This window comes from Cupressus sempervirens, chromosome 2 (assembly GCF_028749045.1).
Source record: "Cupressus sempervirens isolate cs-2001-9-10 chromosome 2, ASM2874904v1, whole genome shotgun sequence".
In the NCBI taxonomy this organism is placed as follows: Eukaryota; Viridiplantae; Streptophyta; class Pinopsida; order Cupressales; family Cupressaceae; genus Cupressus; species Cupressus sempervirens.
In genome coordinates, this window is record NC_143119.1 from 607,287,675 (window position 1) to 607,310,550 (window position 22,876).

Sequence of the window (22,876 nt, forward strand, 5' to 3'; positions counted from 1 at the left end):
TTAGTTTTATTGGAAGTCCCAAATTCATAGCAATTAATCAAGTTTAGGAAAATTGATATGAATTTATGGTTTTTCTTCTTCTTAAACCTCAATTTGCAAAATTTAATATACATGCTCCAAATTTGGTCTTACCTTAACTTATTATGGTTTTCTATCATGAATTGGGTATTTGGAATTGATTGATGGTCTAAATTTTGAATAGGTTTCTCTTCATTTAAATGTGCTTCATATTCCATTTGTAAATATTTCATATAGTCCAATTGAAAATTAAATTTGGCTCTAATTCCATGAGCATAAAAAGATTATTATAAAGGTTTTTAGATTAAATCTAGGGCCAAATATAGAATCATTTATTGAGTAGATTTTTGTTTTTAGATTAAATCTAGGGCCAAATATAGAATCATTTATTGAGCAGATTTTTTCTTCAAAAAGATTTGTTGTTTTGAATGTCAATTTTGGTTGGTTAATTGTATTGTTTTATGAAAAGAAAAATAGGTTCTAGGATATGAGAAGTCACATATCCAAATGAAAGTGATTGATTATTTGTTGCTGTAAAATTTGTAATATTTTATATTGAATAAGATTGTGTAAATAATTAAAATTTTTAATATGAAAACCAATTTTGATAATGGTTTGAAGATAAAGTTTGAAGTGAAATCAAGACTATTTACTTACATTGAGAAACTCTACTATACCAATTTAAAATATAATTATGTTCTTCTAATGAGAAAAGCTCACTTTTTCTATAACATCAGTTGGGTGAGTTAAGATTTTGAAATGATGCATTAAATATTGTTTGGTTTTTTAAACATTGTTATCAACAAATAAGATATATATTTATTTGATTAATGTTGTACATTATGTTACCATTCTATGATAAGATAAGTTCATTATGGAGTAATGAAATAGAGTTATACTTTCATTGATAATTCAAATTAGGTGAGATATGAGTCTCTTGTTCACCAATACATAGGAAACTAGTTTTGTATATAAACCTTGGTCAGGGCTTGAAGAGCCGAGATCAATAAATTATGAGTTCATTATTGTTAATTACTAAGGAAATAATTTATGTTTAATTAACTCCCTATGTACTGATGATGCATGTGAATAGCATAATTGTCTAGTTACTAAACATTAGTTGTGTTCTTATGAGTGTGTTTATACATCCTTATGGGTTGGGTGTAATGTAGAAATTCTAGAGGGATAGAAATGGATGTAGTATGCTTTATTTCTTTATATCTACTAGTTTTTATTAGAAATAGCTGCAATGTGTAAATTATTTATTTCTATGAGTTAAATCTAGGTTAAAGTGCTTTGACCAAAGTTATTTTTATATTTCATATGTGTAGATATGCTTGTTATTTTATTTTCTTGCCACATTCCATGATTAGGATACTTAGATATATGTGGAAAGTAGTATGTTTCATGACTGCACTAGATTCATTTGATCCTCATGTTTCTAAGTTGCTAGGATTCTTGTGCTAGTGTCAGGGTGTTCTTCATGTCAACAAGGACCCTAGGGGAGCTAAAAACTCCTTGGTTGGCATGGTAAAAGTGTCTGGGCCACACTCCCATCTCAAATAGTGGATGAGTGATTTCTGATGGCTATGGAGACTAGCATTTATAGATGGATGCATGTTCAAGGTACTATGTAATGTATATAACTAGCAACTTGGAACAAGAGGATTGGATGAATTTGATGTAGTCATGAATCATACTACTTTCCACATATATCTAAGTAGCCTAATCATGGAATATGGAAAGAAAATAAAAAAAAACACATATCTACATACATGCAATATAAAAATAGAATTAGTTAAAGATATTTGACCCAAACTTAATTGATAGAAAGAAATAAAACACATTGTATCCATTTCTAATTAGAACTAGTAGATAGAAGGAAACAAATCATACTATATCCATTTCTATCCCTTCCAAATTTCCACATTATACCCAACACATAAGGATTTATAAACATACTCATAAGAATGCAACTAATGCTTAATAACCATACAATTATCCTATTCACATGCACCATCAATACATAGAAATTTAATAAATCATATTAGGTGTGATATGAGTCTCTTGTTCACCATTGCAAATGAAACTAGTTTTTTATATAAACCTTTGTGAGGGCTTGAAGAGTTGAGTTCAATAAAGTATGAGCACATTACTGTTACTTACTAAGAAAATAATTTATGATTAATTAAATGCCTACATATTGATGGTGCATGTGAATAGCATAATTTTTTGGTTACTAAACATTAGTTGTGTTCTTATGATTGTATTTATACCTCATTATGGGTTGGGTGTAATGTGGAAATTTAGGAGGGATAGAAATGGATGTAGTATGCTTTGTTTCCTTCTATCTACTAGTTCTAACTAGAAATAGATACAATGTGTTTTATTTCTTTCTATAAGTTAAATAATGGTCTAAGTGATTTGACCAAAGCTATTTTTATATTTTATATGTGTAGATATGCTTATCATTTTATTTTATTTCCACATTCCATGATTTGGCTACTTAGATATATATAGAAAGTAGTATGTTTCACGACTACATTGGATTCATCTGATCCTCTTGTTCTGAGTTTCTAGGCTTCTTGTACTAGGGTCAAGATATTCTTCATGTTAGGAAGGACCTAGGAGGACCTAAAAACTCCATGGTTGGCATGGTAAAAGCACCAGATGTGGACATATATGGAGGGTAGAAGTGATACTTTTCTTTTTCACTCTACTTGTGAGTGTAATACTGGTAGTATAAATGCTTTAGCCAAAGCTATGTGCATATGTTTATTTGATATGCGTGCCTATATTTCATGTCCCTAATACATCCATGATTAGGACTACTTGGACATATGTGGTAAGTAGCATGTTTCATGTCTACACCAGATACCTCTTGCCTTTTGCATTGTTTGGGCATTGCCAGGTTGAGAACTTTATGTGTTAGGTAGGATCCCAAAGAAAGTGCTTTCTATGCTGATTGGGCATTGCCAAGTTGGGAATTCTACATGTTAGGTAGGATCCCAATAAAGTGCATTTTGTATTATTTGGGCATTGTAGTCTTGGGTATTCTATGTATTAGGTAGGATCCCAAGGAAGTGTGAGGCTTCATTGTTGGACAGAAAATACCTCAACCATATTTTATGTTAAGATTGAATGATGAGTAGGTCATATATCACAACTTATGGTTATATGTTGGTTAATAAAATTTAGTTAAATGAAACTATGAATATATTAACATGTACTATGTTTGACTTAAAATTTCCTTGAAATATTGTGGTGACAAGATGAGCTTGAGGGCCAAGGTGACACAAATGAGAAAGTGGGTCGCCTAATATTTTTACACATGATGGTTGAGCATACCTATATGATTTACTTAATTTTTGGTAATTGCATGATAGATGGTATTGTACTTTATGACGTACTTATTGTTCCATGTTCGATGTGCATGTCGACATTTTCTATGATACTTTAAAATTATACTTGATGTAAATATATTATGGAATGAAGTTTGAAATGTCTTTCAACTTCTTGAGTGTATTTATTTATGCCATAGTCTTGAGATGATATGTGGTGTTCAATAGTTTGGTGGATACTCGGTGTATGAATGTAATCATTGTGGTATCTATCATTTCAACATGTATGTTGAAAACCATTATAAAGATACATAATTAATTGGAAGATATTTTAACTACTGGTTGATTTGACTATGTGTAGTCAAGATTTGACTTGATTGGACTTTTGGCCTAGGTGCATGTGTATGGAATTATGGTTTTTGTTATGATTACAATCTAAAGAAAAGTTGATATTGTGACTCCTAGTTTACAGGAAGTTATTGACACATTTGACTTAGTCAACTTGATCATTGAACATTGATTGATGATTTGGTCATCTTGAATTGTCTATTTTGGACTCCTAGTCATTATGTTGTTTGATATAGGCTTGGTCATTAAGTATTTGACTTAGACATTGGGTCGATATGTGCTGATAGGATTTGGTTTTATTATCTATTTGATGTAGAACTTTGAGTCAATGTTTTTCAATACATTTGACTATGTGGCTTCTATCATTCATCTTCTCATCAAATTAATGTATATTTATTATTGATTTAGAGCTAATGTTGTGGATGCTTACTCATTTCATTGGTACAACATGCTAGATGGTACATATGGTTGATTATTTTTGTTACTCATGATTAAGATGTGATTAAATATGAGTAAAAAATCATAAGTTTAAAGGAAAATATTAACTCTTGATTCTCAAATTGAAATATTATCTCATTCATATATTTACATTATAAAAGAACTAAGAATATTATGATTGTATGTGTGTGTGTGTGTGTGGGGAGGGGGTGGGTGTGTATGTGTGTATTGTATACTAGTCACATCTTACGTTGTGTCTAGAGGTAATTACTTTTCCTTTAATTGTAAAAAATACTCAAATTCTACAAATAGGAACAAGACCTAAGTTGGATCCAAAGATAGAAATTATGAATCATATCTACCTTAATGATTAGCATCCTTGTGAGGATGTAAGAGGTATGTATAGATCGTACTTTTATTTATTTTCAAGAAGCTATTGTGTTTAATGTTATGTATGTATCACTTGGTGTAATGTGATATTTTGATGCATGTCATAAGACATTGAGATGATGTCTCTTCCTAGTGGGTAAGGATGCCACATCTCATATTTTGATATCCGTAGTTTCCCTACTTATGCGGAGACCTAGTTGACCTTTGACAAGTAAAACTATGTTGTGAAATTTGTTAAACTATGTTATGGAATTTGTTAAGGAAAAAGAAGAAAAAGTTGATTATACATTATTTTGTGATATAGTAGGATTAGAGGAAATAATGATGTATTTATTCATGTGATTAATGGAAATGCATAATCAGATTATAATGAATCATGAAGTTAATGATGATGTTGTTATGTTATATCATTATATTAAAAAATATTATCAAAGTATTTTATTAATTTATGTACATGATAGAAATATGTGGATATTGACTCATCCTCTATTGCAAGTGTCTGAATAGTTGCAAGGACATCGAGATGAGGGTGTGGTCATGATAGAGTGGGTTAGCTCCTTAAAAGGGATTGATTGGATCTCCTAAGTGGCTTGTACACACCACATAGATACTTTTGTTATTATCTATGATGTCCATTGATTTTTTTATAATAGGATTTAAGTGTGTTCCTACCTTATACCCTTCATTATGAAAATGTGAGATTAAAGTAGAAAAATTGGTTTTTTAAGTATATTCATTTTATATTTTATTTGATATATATGACTTGGAAAGGAAAAGCTATTAGAATTTTATGTAAGATAAGAGGTATTGATGCTCTAAATTATATTACTATAGTTTAACAATTTCAATAAATAAAAGCTAATAGATATAAAAATAGAATGGAAAATGAGCTCATTGTAACTACTTGAAATCTACTCAAAGGATTAACTAAGAGAGTTATAGACAAGGAATAAGAAAAATGAATAGACCTATCATATATAAGGAGGAAGAGGAAAAACCATTAGACATAGAGAAGTTCAAAGTTGGGGAAAATAGTGGTAATATTGGGAAGGAGGAATCATAAGAGCATTTGTCTCAATTTCTTGGAAGCCAACGACATTGAGCTACATCGAGGTGTCTTCCTCATTGCCTTTATTTATTGATAAGTGTGAAAAAAATATTCACGTGTTAAGAAAAATAATACTCCTTGAAAAAACCTATTAATGATTATTCTTTATGTTATTTTCATACAAACCTAGCGATTACTAGGATGTGGTTTTTTTAATATATAAACATAAAGATTACTCAAATGTTACAAATTATGAATGCTAATAGCTTTCTCATTGTAATCTCTATCAATCACATTTCCATTCTAACCTTAATCAATGGTGAATAGGGATTAATAATAATTGAGATAAATTGGGAGATGCATTGATGTTGCCAAAAATTAATTGACTATTGTATGATTCTGCAGTCTATTGAGATTATTCCTATGATACTTGTTGATACAATTGATTAATTGTGTGTTATCTTTGATGTTACACACATGTCATATTAGTTGATAGTTAGTGCATGCTGAGCTCACTTGGTTAGTGAAGACATTTTTCCTTGTCTACCGAGCATTCCTGAGTCTACTCTATATAGAAGGTAGTATCTACTGAGCTCACTTAGGCAATGAAGGAATTTATGTAGAAAAGAGTGTTAATCAAGCTCACTTCATTAACAAAGGAAAGTTGAACAGAGTTAGTGTTAACCAAGTTCACTTGGTTACCAAAGGGATTTTTTAAGTTTGTAATGTTAATTGAGCTCCTATTGGTTAACACAAGAAATCACTTCAGAATCAGTTTCTATCGAGCCGGGTCATCTACCAAAGGATTTTCTTACTTTGGCATGGAAAGCTTAATTATTTTACCTATTGATTCTAGCCAACTATGGTAATGGATATTTGTTATTCTAATTTTTATTTGAGCTGACTTGACAATCTAGAAGGTAAAAGTAAAAGCTTAATTGATGATTTCAAAATATTCAAGTTGAATGAATGGAAATGAGATAAGAAGAGAGGAAGTGAACTTGAAGGATAAGCTAGTATCCTTGTGGAGAAGAAAGGTATTATTTGATCAAGAAGGATCAATTATAAGCTAGAACAAAGATTTGTAATCAGCAATTTAGTTGCATCACAATTAGGTAATTTCATTGTTACCCTCTAACCATTGTAGCAGTGATCTAAAATCTCTTAATAGAGTTGGTTTAACAACCATTTGTAAATCCTCTAACAAGGTGGCAATTCCATTGAATTTTTTCAAGACCTCTTACAAGGCCACTGCTAACAGGGTGATCAAATCCTTTAATAGGGTCACACCTAATAGTGTGTTTTGTAACCTTTAATAGGGTTGGTTCTTAACAGGGCTCACTTCATAAGAGTGAAAAATAGTAACTAGTTACATTTGGTGGTTTTTCCCAAATTGGGTTTCCATGTTAAATCTTGGTGTTTTATGTGTTCATGTTATTTATTTCATGCTTGCAAGTAAATTACTGATAACATCTTAAGATATGTTAAAGTTAAACACACTTTCCATTTACCAAGTTATAGCAATTTTTGTATGCTTACCGAGTATCAATAGTAATCAGTTCTATCAATCTGAATTTTATTTGACATCTAAGGGATCTAGGTTTTATTTTAGTAGTAACTGATTCACCCCTCCCCTTTTAGTTACTCCTCTTATGTTTCCAACAATACCTTATTCTCCTTTATGATTATTGGGCAGTTCAAGATTTCCTAAAAGGTCTTATAATGTCCATCTTAAGTGTAGAACATGAATGAAAAAAAGAAACTTAAAAGATATGTTGTTCATTACCACAACAACCAAGAGCTAATGAAATCATTTTCAATAAAGTCTTAAGATGTTATTATTAAGGATGCTATCAATATAGTCAATATGTTGTGTAACTTCTTATGTATTCCCCTAAATTATAACCTTTGAGGATGTTTACTTTTATGCTCTGAATTAAAAAAAAAGTATTCAGTTAAAACTTAAAGATATGATGCTTGAGGTATTGATTGCTAACATAAACAACCCCTTCCACTCGATAACATAGGAATAACCATTATATTATTTAGGAATTATTAAAGAGAGAAGAATGACTTCAATTCAGTTAAGAAGGAAAACTAATTTGAATTGGACAATCTAATTTTTATTTTATTTTATATGTTATCATTCATGGATCATATTTAATAGAACTTGGTAATAACATGGAGTGCATGAAATCAATTTTACTATGGTACAAAAAGGGATGAACAACTAGGGCCAAAGGCACACCCAACTATCCAACCACCTTGCTGAGTACACACAATGGAAGAATAACACAGAAAATAGCACTAAGGAGGGAGAGAAAAAATACTTTTATTGATTCATAAAATTTTTAGTATATATTCCTAACTATATGTTAGGATTAACCTCAGACATATATAACAGTAACATGAAAATATAACCAATACCAAAAAATAATAGATCACATAAAAGAGAACACAAGACACTAAGGTTTAATGTAGTTTGCCTAATCCCTGGGCTACATCCACCTACAACAAGTCCAATATTATTATTATCCAGTGATTACAATCCACAATCTCTTACATCTCAATATTGCTGCAAGAAGCTACAATATCACCATTACATTATGAAATCCCTAACCCTAAGCCTTTTTATACAAGCTTTTGCTACTTACAAAATTAGGGCTAGAATAAGTTGTCCAATAGGAAAAATAGCAGCCAATGCCTTTTATAATATAAGGGCAATTTTGGCTTCAAGGGCATTGCCATCAAAAATCCCCACGGGGGTGTTGCCCCTCAAACTCACCTTGTACTACGATAGGGAGTGCACCTAGGGCATTGCTCCAATACTCTATAGGGGTGCTACCCCTTGATGCTGTCTTGGGGGTGCTGCCCCCAAACCCCCATAGAAATAATATGGCAAGAAAACTACATCAAATAAATCGTTGAGTTTGATTAAGCTCTACATCACAACACTATAAGGCCTTATATGTTATGACTATATTCAACTTCAAACTCATAACATCTACTTTGAATCCCAATCTTCTAAGTCCTACCAAAAACTAAACCAAATACCTCTACTCATACTTTCCAAAAAGGTTTATAGAAGACCTTAGAACATTACATCAAAGAAAGGCCAACCTCAAAATGATCAACAGTAACTCCTAGACAAGATCCTTTCACTAAATGCATGATCTAGATTAAATACAAGAGTTGGCTCCAAATAAGAACCAAATAGACTAACAACTTGGTCAAAGAAGGACTCAAGCATTAGCAACATAGGTTCACTTGCTGAATGAAGGAATGCTAAAAAAGTACAAGAACAACTTGATTCACATAGATGGAACTCAATCACAAAAGGAAAAACTCAACTAATACTAATGGAACTTAGTCACCAAAGGAATAGATTGGTTCATACTAAAGAGATTGGAAAGGTCTAAAATAACTCAGTCTAAATTGTCAAAATGAACAAAAAAAGGGTAGGATTATAAGGCAACTGGGATGCTCTTGCATTAGACATCTAGGGTTGAACAAATGATTCTTTTGAATCATGCAAGTGTCACAACCTAAGTTAAATCCAAATCTATCTGAGAAATCCATGTAGCATCTTCAACTAGTCTATTCTTTCACTTTACCAAGTATTCATAGTAATCTTTTCCTCGTGTTCTCTTACCAACACTTTGATTCAATATCTATTCAACATTTTTCAATCTACTTCTTAGGATAATCATCTAATACAACAACTTCATCATTTGACTCATGATACTTATTCAAATTAGAAATATTTAATATAGGATATATATTTGTATGTCTAAACTGTGAGCACACTTCTATGAGTCACTATATCCAAGATTGCTCAAGAATGAAGTCTTGAATGGTGGCTCATAGCTCTCTATTCATGGAGTGCAAGGGTTTGTGATGGAAGCCATTGATTTGATCTAGTTTGTGCCCATGAAAGTACACCATAAAATGAGAGATTCAAACATCAAAATATGATGCAAATGAAGATGTAAACTAAACTAAATGATGACAATTCAAAGCAATGCAAGAAAGAAGATCTAATCTAGGAAAGGAAATAACAATGCAATATCAATCTATGAGAAAAAATATGGATATAAGCTAATATGAAAATGCAAGAATGGATCATGATAATGAAATCCATGGATGCATGAGAGAAGAAGACAAGAAAATAAAAGTTGTCCACAAAAAGCTTTAATGCTCAAAATCCTCCAAAAATTGCTCTCCAAACTTGAAACATAACAATAGCATAATCCACAAAAAAGAGATGGAGAATGTCATGATTAAGACTAGGAGTAATAAGAAAGGAGAAATGTTTGGCTCATCTCTTAGTAAAGATACTAAAAAAGGGGATTCTAAATCTAACAAGATTAGGGATTGCTATCCCTTTTCAACACCTATGGGAAAAAACCTCAAGATTGAAGATGTTGGTTTATCCTCTTCATTTGTGGGTAGACCTTCTAATATGCAGAAAAGAATTGTTGAGACTAATAGAAGTATTTCTGATGGTAGTCAGAGTACTATCCTTGAGTCAAATTTTTTTTGGAAAAAATGAAGTTCATTTCATGGAATATTAGAGGATTAAAAAATCCTCATAAACATGCCATTTTGAAAAACATGATTAGGGATAATAGACTAGATATTGTTGTTATTCAATAAACTAAGATGCTGAAGGATAAAGTAGAAGGACTATCAATTTTTAGGGGAGGTAAGATCATTGGAAATGATTCTGAGGGGGCTTCAGGTGGTATGATAATTTATTGGAATAATAAATGGATTCATGGAGAGCTTATTTATCAGAGTAGAAACATTATGAATATAAGATTTTCTAACTCAAAGGATGGCTTTTCTTGGGTGCTTACTAATTTCTATGCTCCCAATACTAAGTGGGGTAGAAAGGCTCTTTGGGAAGATATCACTAATCAGAGAAAGTTTTTTTTAGGTGAGAACTAGGTCATTATGGGGTATATTAATACCCCTTTGAAAGAAGCTGAAAAAATGGGAGGTAGCCAGACTAATCTAGATAATAGATTAGATATAATGGACTTTATAGACCATCATCTTCTATATGATTTTGACTTGCATGGGATTGAGTATACTTGGACTAAAAAAAGAACTGGAAAGGACCTCATTCAAGTCATGTTGGATAGAGCTCTTATAAGTAATGATCGACTCTTAAGATATATTCTCTCATAACTCAAGTCCATTTGGGTTCAGATCATTATCCTATTTTTCTTGTGGTTGAATTGCTTAATTATTAGAGAAACTTCCCTTTTAGGTTTGAAAAAATGTGGATTCTTCACCTAGATATGGAGAATATCATAAAGGAGAGGTGAGGTATCACTGTGAAGGGTACTGCTATGTTCAAAGTTGTTGCTAAGCTAAAGAATGTTAAGAAAAATATCAAAAAATGGAACAAAGACACTTTTGGCAACATTTTTGAGAATAAGAAGGAGATTTTGGAAGATCTTAAAGAGATTTAGGATAGGATCTAGATTGATGGATTGAGGTTGTTTCTAGGGAGGAAGAAAGTGTCAAATTGGCTGAGATTCATGATCTCATCACCAAGGAGGATATGTACTAGAGGTAGCATTCTAGAAAAACCCTTTTAAAGGAAGGGGATCAAAATACTAAGTTTTTTCATATGACCACTTTGAAGCATAGGATGGCTAATAGAATTTCTAGAATCAATACAAAATAAGGTACTAATGAGGATGAAGAGACTATTAAAAGGGAAGAGATGGATTTTTTCAGTAACCTCCTCCAAGGTGATCCCAATTTGGATGTGGCTAAGCATAGTTTGTTTCTTGATTGCATTCAAAATTGCATCACTGGAGATTAGAATAAATTTATTACTTCCATTCCTTCTAATAATGAGATATCTAAAGTCATTTTCTCATTTGATGGAGATAAATCCCCTTGGTTAGATGGGTTTATTTTTTTGTTCTTTCATAAGTATTCGAATACCATCAGTAATGATGTTTGTAATGGGGTCGAGGAGTTCTTTGGTTCTAGGAAAATTCTAAAAGAATTGAATGGAACCTTCATTTCTCTTATTCCTAAGAAGTCAGGAGTGGATAGTATGGATTAGTTTTGACCAATTAGTCTTTACAGTTCTTTTTATAATATTATCTCTTAAGTGTTGACTCTTAAAACTTTTCCTCTTCTCCCAAATGTTATTTCAAGATAGTAAAATGGGTTTTTTCCTAACAAATAGATCTTGGATTCCATTATTTTAGTTCATGAAAAAATTCACTCTCTCATAGTATCTAAGAAAGAAGGGTTTCTCCTTAAGCTGGACCTTTCCAAAGCTTATGATAGAGTGGATTGGGCTTTTCTTCAAAGAGGTCTTGAAGCTTTTGGTTTTAACAAGAAATTAAGGGATTGGGTCCTTAGGTCGATTTCCTCTGCCACTTTCTCAGTGCTTGCTAATGACTCTCCTACTCCTTTTTTTAGGGCTTCAAGAGGCTTAAGATAGCAGGATCCACTTTCACCCATTCTATTTATTCTTCTAGCTAAATGTTTGAGAAGATGTATGGAAAAAATAGTGAATATGAGGGACTTTGTGGGCCTAAATCCATCTTCTAAAGCTTTGATATGCTCACATCAATAATTTGTGGATAATTCCATTGTCATGGGAGAGGGTTTGGTTAGAAATGCTAGAAACATTAAAAGGGACTTGGAGGATTATGGACAAGCTTTGGGATAAGTTATTAATTAGAACAAAAGTGTGATTTATTTTATAAATGTTAATGTTTCTAGGAAAAAGAAAATTAAAAAGATTATGGGCTATGAGATTGGTTCCCTACCTAGCTCTTATTTGGGGTTACCTCTTTGTCTAGACTCTCCTGAGAGTTTTTGGAGTTTACTAATTGATAAAAATCAAATGAAACTTATTGGATGGAAAGGCTTCCTCCTCAGTCAGGCTAGGAAGATTATTATATTGAAGTTCATAATATAGATTGTTCTGCTTTATGCTTTGAGTGTTTTCAAGATCCCTAGAAAGTTTGCTTAAGCTATTGAAAAAATTAAGAAGCTCTTCTTATGGACTGGTACAAAGAAAAAGAAAATATTACCTTTGATTGCTTGGGAGAAAGTTTGCATGCCTCTCAATAAGGGTGGACTTGGAATGAGAAGAGTAACAACTATGAATGAGTTTTTGTTGGCCAAGATATTATGGAGATGGCACAAGGAGGAAGGGGAATGGTGGAACATTTAGGATGATAAATATAATAGGGATAACCATAATTTTAATCATTTTCTTAATAATGATTTGGTGCAAGGGGGTTCCATGATCTAGAAAAACACTAAGAAATATAAACACATCATCAAGAAAGGGGCCAGATGGAAGGTGGGAAATGGTAGGACTATTCTTTTTTCAGGAAGATACTTGGATCATGGATCATCCACTTTGTGCTGATCAAAGGTGGAATAGTTATATGGAGCAATGTAAGAATCTCATTAGAACTTTTTTTGTAGATTATTGGGAGGATAATACTTGGCTGGATCTCAAAAGGGTAGATGACAACATGGCTAATGTTAATAAGTTTTTGAATGCTGTCTTTGTAAGTCAAGAGTAGGATGAATTGATATGGAAATATGATCCTAGTAGGATGTTCTCTATTTCCTTAGGCTATGTCAACTCTTTTGATATGCATGCAGAACACTATTGGGCCAAGGCTTGGGTGAAAGTATGACACCTAAAATTAATATTTTCTTTTGGATTCGTTTGCAGGATAAGATCTTGACTATAGATAATTTAGTGAAGAGAGGGTTCAATATCATTAGTAGATGTTACCTTTGCAAGAATGATGTTGAGTTGGCCAACCATTTAACTTTGCATTGCTCTTATACTAAAAGGATTTGGGATAGTGTGTGTGGTCAGATGAACATTGATTGGGTTTTCCTTGGCACTATCCAAATGTTTTACATTAGTTGGAAGCTTCCTTCTAATAATGCTTTGATCTTAAGATTGTGGGATTTTATTCTCCCATATCTTTGTTGGGGTATATGGAAGAAGTGAAATGACAGGGTGTTTAGAGGTGTTGAATCAACTCTGAGCAAGTTTTTTGTAAGATTAAGGCTCTAATGATAGAGAATATTAAAGCCAATGGATTGGGTCAGCAACCTCACAATGATTGGGAAGAGATGGTGATTCAAAATTGGAACCTTAGTGGCTTGAGTGTGGACCAAAAGGGTCCTAATCCAAGTGACACATCTAGATGGGATAGCCCACTGATGGATTAGTATAGGATAAAATTTGATAGGGCCTCCAAAGGTAATCCAAGAATTTCTAGTCATGGCATTGTTATTAGGGATGCTTATGGAGAGAAAGTGAGCTATATGGCTATACCTATTGGCATCCAAAGAAATCATGTTACTAAAGCTAGTACCACCCTACACAATCTCATTTATGCTAAGAGTTTGAATTTGAGGAAGGTTTGGGTGGAAGGAGATTCTCTTAATTCCATTAATTACCTTAATAAAATCACTAAGCCTTCATGGACTATTAGTAATATTATCCTTCAGGCCATTAATATTATCAATTCTTTTGAAATATGTGTTATTACCCATAACTTTAGGGAAGAAAATTGAGATACTGGCTAGGCAGCTAATGTGGCTTGCATGAGTGAGAAAAAGGTTATATGGAATAACAATGATCTCTTACCTATTGAAGGATGCCTACATATTGATTATGATAAAATGGGTAGTAGGCAAAGATGTTACATTCATGATGATCATGTTAGAAATTAGCATTTATGTTTTGAACACATTTGGGAAGTGGAAAGTTATGATTTCTAGAATGGAGTTCTTTATGCTACATGGATTGTGAGTTTTAGTTACTAATTTTCCTTTCAACTGTGATATTGACTCAGGTGATTACCTGCATAGGGTCTTTCTAAGAGATAAATTTATCAACATTGGAGAGAAGAATATGAGAGGGAAATAAAAGAGAATTGAACTAGTGAGTTATATGGAGTGGGAGTAGAAAAATGAGGTATGGGAAATTTCGAAGCATAGGAATTTCACCGGTTTAATGAAAAAGCTCAAAGGAAATAACCTTGTTATCACTCAACAATTCATTAGGACTTGAAGGGATGGTTCTATCTTTGTTGGAAACAAAAGAATGGAGGTGTTGGAAGAGATTGTTATAGAAGCCATGGGGTTGGATATGGAGGGTATCAATTTCTATAGAGATAGGAAGCATTTGGATAGGGCAATTAATGAAATTTTGGATTCTATTAAAGAATGCAACCAACTGGTGAAAATTGGTAACTCTTACTTTAACCCTACCTCTATCTTGTAGCCTTAAAAATTCATGCTATTTGTGATTATAGAATACCATACTTTGGATGGCCATCTCACAAAGCTTTATGGTTATGATTTTATGTTGGCTAACCATTTTAGGCATGGTATAAGGATCAATTTGCCCTTCTATCTTAGATAGTCATTTTGTAATTCCATCTAGGCAATTTAAAATGATCTGAATAATGAATATGTGTGTCATGAGGGTTTAATGGTACTCATGATAAATTTATTAAAATAAAAAAGGTGGACAAACCCAGGCATAGTTTGAAGGTAGTTGAGTATGATATGGAGGGAAATGTCTCAGAGAAAGGCTATGATATGGAAACTAAGGATGAAGTGGAGGGGGGAATATGATTATTAAAGGGGGTATTAAGTGTAGCTCTCAAAAGAAAGGCAGTTGAGGAAAGGGTTCGGGTAATAGGGATCAGAATGAGGATAGGGTTTCGATTCCCTCAGATGATAAATTTCTTATTCATAGAATGGAAAGGAAAAGAAAAATGATGATGGCTTAGGAGGAGGGGGTTGAGATTTTTTTCAAGAATATGGCTCTAGACAAAGAGGATTATGGTGGGCACGGAAAACCCCCTAATCATAACAAGGACAAGGGGGAGATGGGTTTTATAAAAGGGCTTATGAGTAATCCTAGGATCATTTTGAAGGAAGTTGGGAACCTAAAACAACAAATGTAGATTATTTTTAAAAAAATTGAGCAGCTCAACAAGATGGCTAGAGGGGAACATACTTTGGGTCAATATATTGATTGGCTTTTTTAAGTTATGGGTAATGCTGAAGAGGTAAAAAATCTAATGAAAAAGGTCCCAATGGTTGAAGCTAAAAATAGGGTTCTAGAGAAGGCTAATAGTTATACTCAGAAGAGGATGGATATCCTGGAGGCCAAAATGGATAACATTGAAAAGATGATTAAGAAGATGGCTGATCATAATAGGAACATTCTAAAGATAGTGGCAGATAATTTTAGCTATCTTTTGAAAAAGTTTGAGTAGGATAAAGGGCATGATTCCCCTATTATGATTGAGAACTAGGGACCAAGTAAGCACACATGAGCTTATTACAAGAAGGGCATGAATGTGAACAAGATGGAGGAAATGAAGGCTACCATGGAGAATATGCACATTCTGGCAAATCAAGCTGCTAACCTATTGAAGAATATTTATTTGTTTGGGTGCTGATTTTTGCTATCCTTTTGCTATTTTTTTAGGTTTTCTTATGCTTGGACTCATGATTATATGTTTTTCTTTGATCTGTATGAGGCTTGTTATTTTTTGAATTTTTTTGATAGAATTTATGTGCTTTATTTAACTAACATGTGATTGATTTGGGAACACATGTAGTCAAAGAAAGAAATTAAAGTGTGAGATCAATTTGGGATCACAAAACAACCCAGATGTGTGGTCAATTTGAGAACACATCAAGAAAAAGAATAAAAAGAGATTTTGACTTAAAAAATTTGAGGATAAAATTGGTAAAATTGAATCAAGGATTGAAGTTGATAGGTATTGCTCCCTCATGATCTAAATCGAAATGAGATAGAGGAGAAACAAAAAATTGATAAGTTCGATAAAATAGAACAAAAGATAAAGTTCTTGATGTAAGATGAAAGATCTAAGAATCATAGAACCAAGGTATATCATCAAGCATGAAATATTATGCCCCAAAGGTGAATTAGAAGAAAAGAAATGGGGTAAAAGCCAATGGAAGGTAGAAATTTGGAAGATATGGAAAGAAACAGAAAAAAGAAAATAATTTTTTTCATAAGAAACAGAATGCCTCAAAATCATTCAATTGTTTAAGATAGAAATTTTGATTGAGATCATGAAAGAAGATAAGGAAATGAAGATCAAAAAATGACCTTAGTTGATTAAAAGTCCACAAGAAAGATGAAGAGAAAACCCTCTCAAACTCATAATCTAGCCTAAAAATGCAAACTAACATGAAGTCTAATAATAAAAGCTACATTAAAATGCAAAGGTGTACTTGCAATAGAGAAACTATAACATAGGATTTTGTGTTCATCATTCATTAGAGAATGTTGAAAAAATTATTTTCATCATTGGGCCATTACTAATAGACATAAAAAAATCACACAATCATCACTAGTCACAAGTACAACTATGAAGATATGAATGTGATTTATATCAGATTGGAATATGGAAAGATTCTAACATAAGCATCAAATACATAAAGAAATTTTGATTGAGATCATGAAAGAAGATAAGGGAATGAAGATCAAAAAATGACCTTAGTTGATTAAAAGTCCACAAGAAAGATGAAGATAAAACCCTCTCAAACTCATAATCTAGCCTAAAAATGCAAACTAACATGAAGTCTAATAATAAAAGCTACATTAAAATGCAAAGGTGTACTTGCAATAGAGAAACTATAACATAGGATTTTTTGTTCATCATTCATTAGAGAATGTTGAAAAAATTATTTTCATCATTGGGCCATTACTAATAGACATAAAAAAATCACACAATCATCACTAGTCACAAGTACAACTATGAAGATATGAATGTGATTTCAACGTTAGCTTATCCAATTGAATTTAGAAAAATCATGCTTGCATCAAGGCATTGATGCCAAGATGACCGTAAGAATGGTTGTGCAAAAATAGTCAAGGTGCTAGAAATATAGAAGGAGTAACTGAGGGGGAAGGTGAGGTGAATCAGTTACCACTAAAATAAATCCTAGATCCCTTAGATGTCAATAATAAAATTTAGACTAAGAAAATTGATTGCTGCTATTACTTGGTAAACGCACTAAAAATGTTGTAACTCGGTAAATGTAGATCATGAATTACTTTTAGCATATCTTAAAACATTAACAATAATTAATTTTCAAGCATAAGAGAAATAACATGAACACATGAGACACTAAGATTTAACATGGAAACCCAATTTGGGAAAAACCACCAATGTAACTAGTTACTATTTTTCACTCTTTTGAAGTGAGCCTTGTTAGGAGCCAACCTAGTTAAAGGTTACAAAACACACTATTAGGTGTGACCTTGTTAGAGGATTTAATCACCCTATTAGGAGTGGCCTTGCAAGATGTCTTAAAATAATTTAGTGGAATTTCCACCTTGTTAGAGGATTTGCAATTGGCTATTAAACCAACTCTATTAAGATATTTTAGATCACTACTATAATGGTTAGAAAGTAACAATGAAATGACCTAATTGAGATGCAATTGAATTTCTGAATCTAGATCTCTGTTCTGCTTAAAATTTGACCTTTTTGATTGAATATTAATTTTCTACTCCACAAGTATACTTGCTTATCCTTCAAGTTTGGTCCCTCTCTTTCCTTTTTCAATTCAATGAACACACTTGCACACACTTGAAAATCACAACTTGACCTTATATTTATATCATCCAACTTTATTCCCTCTTGAAATGGATTTTTTTTTTAGAAAGATATGACAGTAATCTTCTCCCTCTTTAACAACACATGCCAAAGACAACACATACCTAATTAGTATCAATGTACCTTGAGTACTGATTCATATGCAATATTCTCTTGACTATGCTACATCAACTGATTGATCTTCAACTTGGTTCCTATTGATGCATCACTAAAACTTCATTTAGTGAGCTTTAGATAGGGAATGACCCCTAACTTACCTCTTAGATATAGGAATGCATCCTTAGCTAATGGCTTCATAAATATGTCTACAATTTGTTCTTTTGTATGGACATATTCCAAACTAATTTCTTTATCCTACACCAATTCTCTAACAAAATGATATTTTATAGCAATGTGCTTAGTTTTGGAATGCATCATTGGGTTCTTTGATATGTTAATTGCACTAGTGTTATCACAATACATGACAACTGGTTCTTTGATTTCAACCTTTATACCTACCAACAATTGTTTAAACCAAACAATGTTAGAATAATTCACTATTGCTACAACATATTCTGCTTCTACCTTGGGTTGGGATGTGCAGTTTTGCTTCTTTCTTCTCCAAGATACCAACCTTTTACCAAGAAAGAATACTCCTCCACTTGTGCTTTTTCTGTCATCAAGATTTCCTACCCAATCAGAATCAGTAAACACTTTTAGGTCTAGATTTCCTCCAATTTTGTACCATAAACCATAGTCTTTAGTGCCTTTCAAATATCTCAAGATTCTTTTGATTGCCATCATGTAGTTTTCTCTAGGATTTTTTGAGAATCTTGCCAGTATTCCAACTGCTAGAGCAATATCAGGTCTTGTATGAACTACATACTATAATTTTCCGATCATTGATTTGTATAAGGTATGATCTACCTCTTTGGTATCATCATCTTTTGTAAGATTTAGTGTAGTACACATGGGGGTTCCAACTAGTTTTGAATCTTCCATTCCAAACTTCTTGAGTATCTCCTTGATGTACTTAGATTGAGTAATGTAGATACTATTCTTGTTCTATTGTATATGTAATCCAACAAAGAATTTTATATCACCAAACATGGACATTTTAAAATCTTGGTTCATTTGTTCTGAAAATTCTTTGCATAGATCATCATTCCCTATAAATAGAGTATCATCCACAAATATCTCTGCCAATACAATCTTATTATTTGGTCCTTCCTTGATATACAAAATACTACCATCATTAGTTCTCTAACAACCAATTTGTATAAGGTAGTTATCTAACCTTTCATACCATGCTCTAGGAGCTTGTTTCAGACCATACAATGCTTTTTGTAAATTGCAGACCATGTTGCTTTTGTCTGGATCAACAAAACCTTCTAGTTATTCAATGTAGACTTCTCCATCAAGAATACTAGTGAGAAATGCAAATTTAACATCCATTTGATATAATTTAAATCCTTTGTGTGCTACATATGCAAGTAATGTCTGAACACCTTCCAATCTTGCAATAGGGGTAAAAGTTTCACCATAATCAATGCCTTCTTCTTGAGAGTAGCCTTTACATACTAGTCTTTTTTTGTTTCTTGATACTTTACCATCTTTATTCAACTTATTTTTGAATACCCATTTTATTCCAATCACATTTCAATCTTTGGGTCTAGGTACAAGGGTCCAAGTTTTGTTCTTCTTTTTTTGTTCTATTTCTTCATTCATAGTCTCAATTCAACTTTCATTTTTCAATGTATCTTTAACACTTCTAGGTTCAAATTCAGTAAGTAATCATGTACCTTTTAGCTTACTTCTTGTTATAGTACCTTCTGATTTATCTCCAATAATCTAATCAAGTGTATGATGCCTTCTAACATACTTGTCCAATATAGGTTCTTTTCCTTTTGAATGAATTACATTATCTTTCTTTTGAATTTCAACTTGAGACTTGGGTTGTTCAGTTTGTGGCTTGGGTCTTTTAGACTCGATCGGCATTAACTTGATAGCTTCAGATTGTAAGTTAGCTCCCCGTGACTCGGTTTGAACTTCTTGCAACTTGATAACTATATTGGGCTTGGTAGATGAAGTCTACTTATTTTCAAATACACTTGGCAAAGTCTTAGATTCGTAGTAGACAACTCTTCTATAGTCTTTTGGTTCTTTCTTGTTTTCTTCTTTAGCCTTTTATACAAAATCATCAATTCTCACATGTGCACTTTCTATGATTTTGTGAGTAGACAAATTCAAACATTTATATGCTTTGCTTTTGTAGGAGTATCCTACACATATAATTTCATCACCTTTTACATCAAACTTTCCTTTTCTAGAATCTTTCAAGATATGACATTTGCTTCCAAATATTTTTAGGTAACTTACATTGGGTTTGTAGCCATACCATAATTCATAGCGAGTCTTGTCTAAATCCTTCTTCAACTAAACTTGGTTCAAAGTATGGACTACACTACTAATAGCTTCCTTCTAGTATTTGATAGAAAAATTCTTTTCAATCATTAGAGTCCTTGCACAATCCATGATAGATCTATTTCTTCTTTTAGCTATTCCATTATGCTCGGGAGTACTAGGGGCTGATACCTATCTTTTGATTCCTGTTTCAATGCAAAAGTTATTGAATTCATTGGAGATGAATTCACCACCTCTATTTGATCTTAAGAATTTCAATCTTTTCCCTATTTCCTTCTCTATTCTTGCCAAATGCCATTTGAATTTCTTAAATGCTTCTAAATTTTCTCTTAGATACATAACAGTCATCATTCTAGAGTAGTCATCAACAAAAAGAATAAATAATTTTTGTCCACTATAGCTTTCTACTCCAATAGGTCAACATAAGTCAGTATGCATAATTTCTAGGATATCTTCAGATTGATAGTTTTTTTTTTTTTTAAACTAGTCTTTCCCATTTTGCCAATTTGATAGTTCTTGCATAAACCAACATCTGGTTTCTTCAAACTAGGGATACCTCTTACTTTTCTAAATTTTCTTATCTTGACCATATTATCAAAGTTTATATGACATAGGCTTCTGTGCTATAACCAACTTTCTTCCATTTGAGCAATAAAACATGAGAAATCACCAAGATCAAGATAGGATAGGTTACTTTTTTCTTGTTTTCCTAATCCAATTAAATTCCCTTTGTCATCCAGTAGTCTTGCCTTCCCATGCATGAATTGTACTTTGAATCCAATGTTTATTAGCTATGCTACACTTAGTAGGTTATGTTTTAGTCCTTCAACCTAATAAGCATTGTCACATACAAGTTCATTGGCTAATGATATGTGACCTTTCCCTTTTATGCAATGAGGTTCATTGTTTCCAAACCTGGCACTACCTCCATCATACTATTCAAAGTGTTCAAATTTTGTTTTGTCTCTAGTCATATGATGTGAACATCCACTATCTATGATCCATGTGTCATTTTTACTAACATGAGAGATAAGTTCCATGTTATCTCCTTCATCATTAGATTCATCTTTTTCAACAATGTATACTATCTCATCTTCACTTTTATTAGAATCTTTAGCCATAAAAAAAGTCTTCTTACCTTTGTCTTTGAATAATTTGTGACTTTTGGATTCCTTCTTGCCTTTATACTTGTGGCTCTTCTTCTCATCCTTTCTTTCTCTATTTGGGCACCTGACAACAATATGCCCAATCTCTTATATGAAAAATAGATTAGGGTAACTTTACCTTTTTATTTTCCTTTGCTTCTAGAATGTTTTTTTGCAAGTAAAGCTTCAAAAACTTCAAGATCACTATTTGAGCTTTCCTCAATTTCTTCTTCACTATCAAAATAATTTTCCTTTATCTTCTTGCCTTTTTCTTTGAGTGAAAGTTTGGCCTCAAATGCACATTCAATATTTTTGGAAGCTAGAACATTATTATCAAAGTTGTATAGCTCAAAAGTTGTCAATCTTACTACTAGGGCATCCAAACCTATCTTGTTATTTGAATCACATCTCACTTCTTGAATAGAAAATACTCTAATTGCATAGATTGGAAGTAAAGTTCTAAGAATTTTACTTACAACAATTTCTTCTTTGATCTCTCCTCTAGATGCTTTAATTGCACTGACACTGGCTTTGATTTTTTTCACATATTTGGCAACATTTTCATCTTCTCTCATTCTCATCTAATCAAATTGTCCTCTAAGGATTTCTATTTTGGCTCTCTTTACATTGTCATCACCACCATATATTTCCTTGAGTTTGTTCCACATTTCAAAAGTAGTTTTACAATCTTTGACCTCATCAAATTATTCATAGCTAAGAGCAGATGCAATGTCAATCATCATGATGTTATGGTTCTTTTTCTCAGCAAGATCTTCAACAAATAATGTACCAGTGGGAGTTTTGTATTCTGCATCAAGATATTTACAACTTGAATCACTGATGGTAGCTAGATGAAGCCTCCTGAGTCCCTGCCATGCTGAAAAGTTACCTCTATTAGGCCTTGGAATCTCTCTCTTATAAGACATCTTGATCCTTAGTGTAGGTCCTTGAAACCTTCCTACAAGCACCAAAAGCTTTGATACCAATTTTTGGAAATATAGAAGGAGTAACTGAGAGGGGGTGAATTAGTTACCACTAAAATAAATCCTAGAT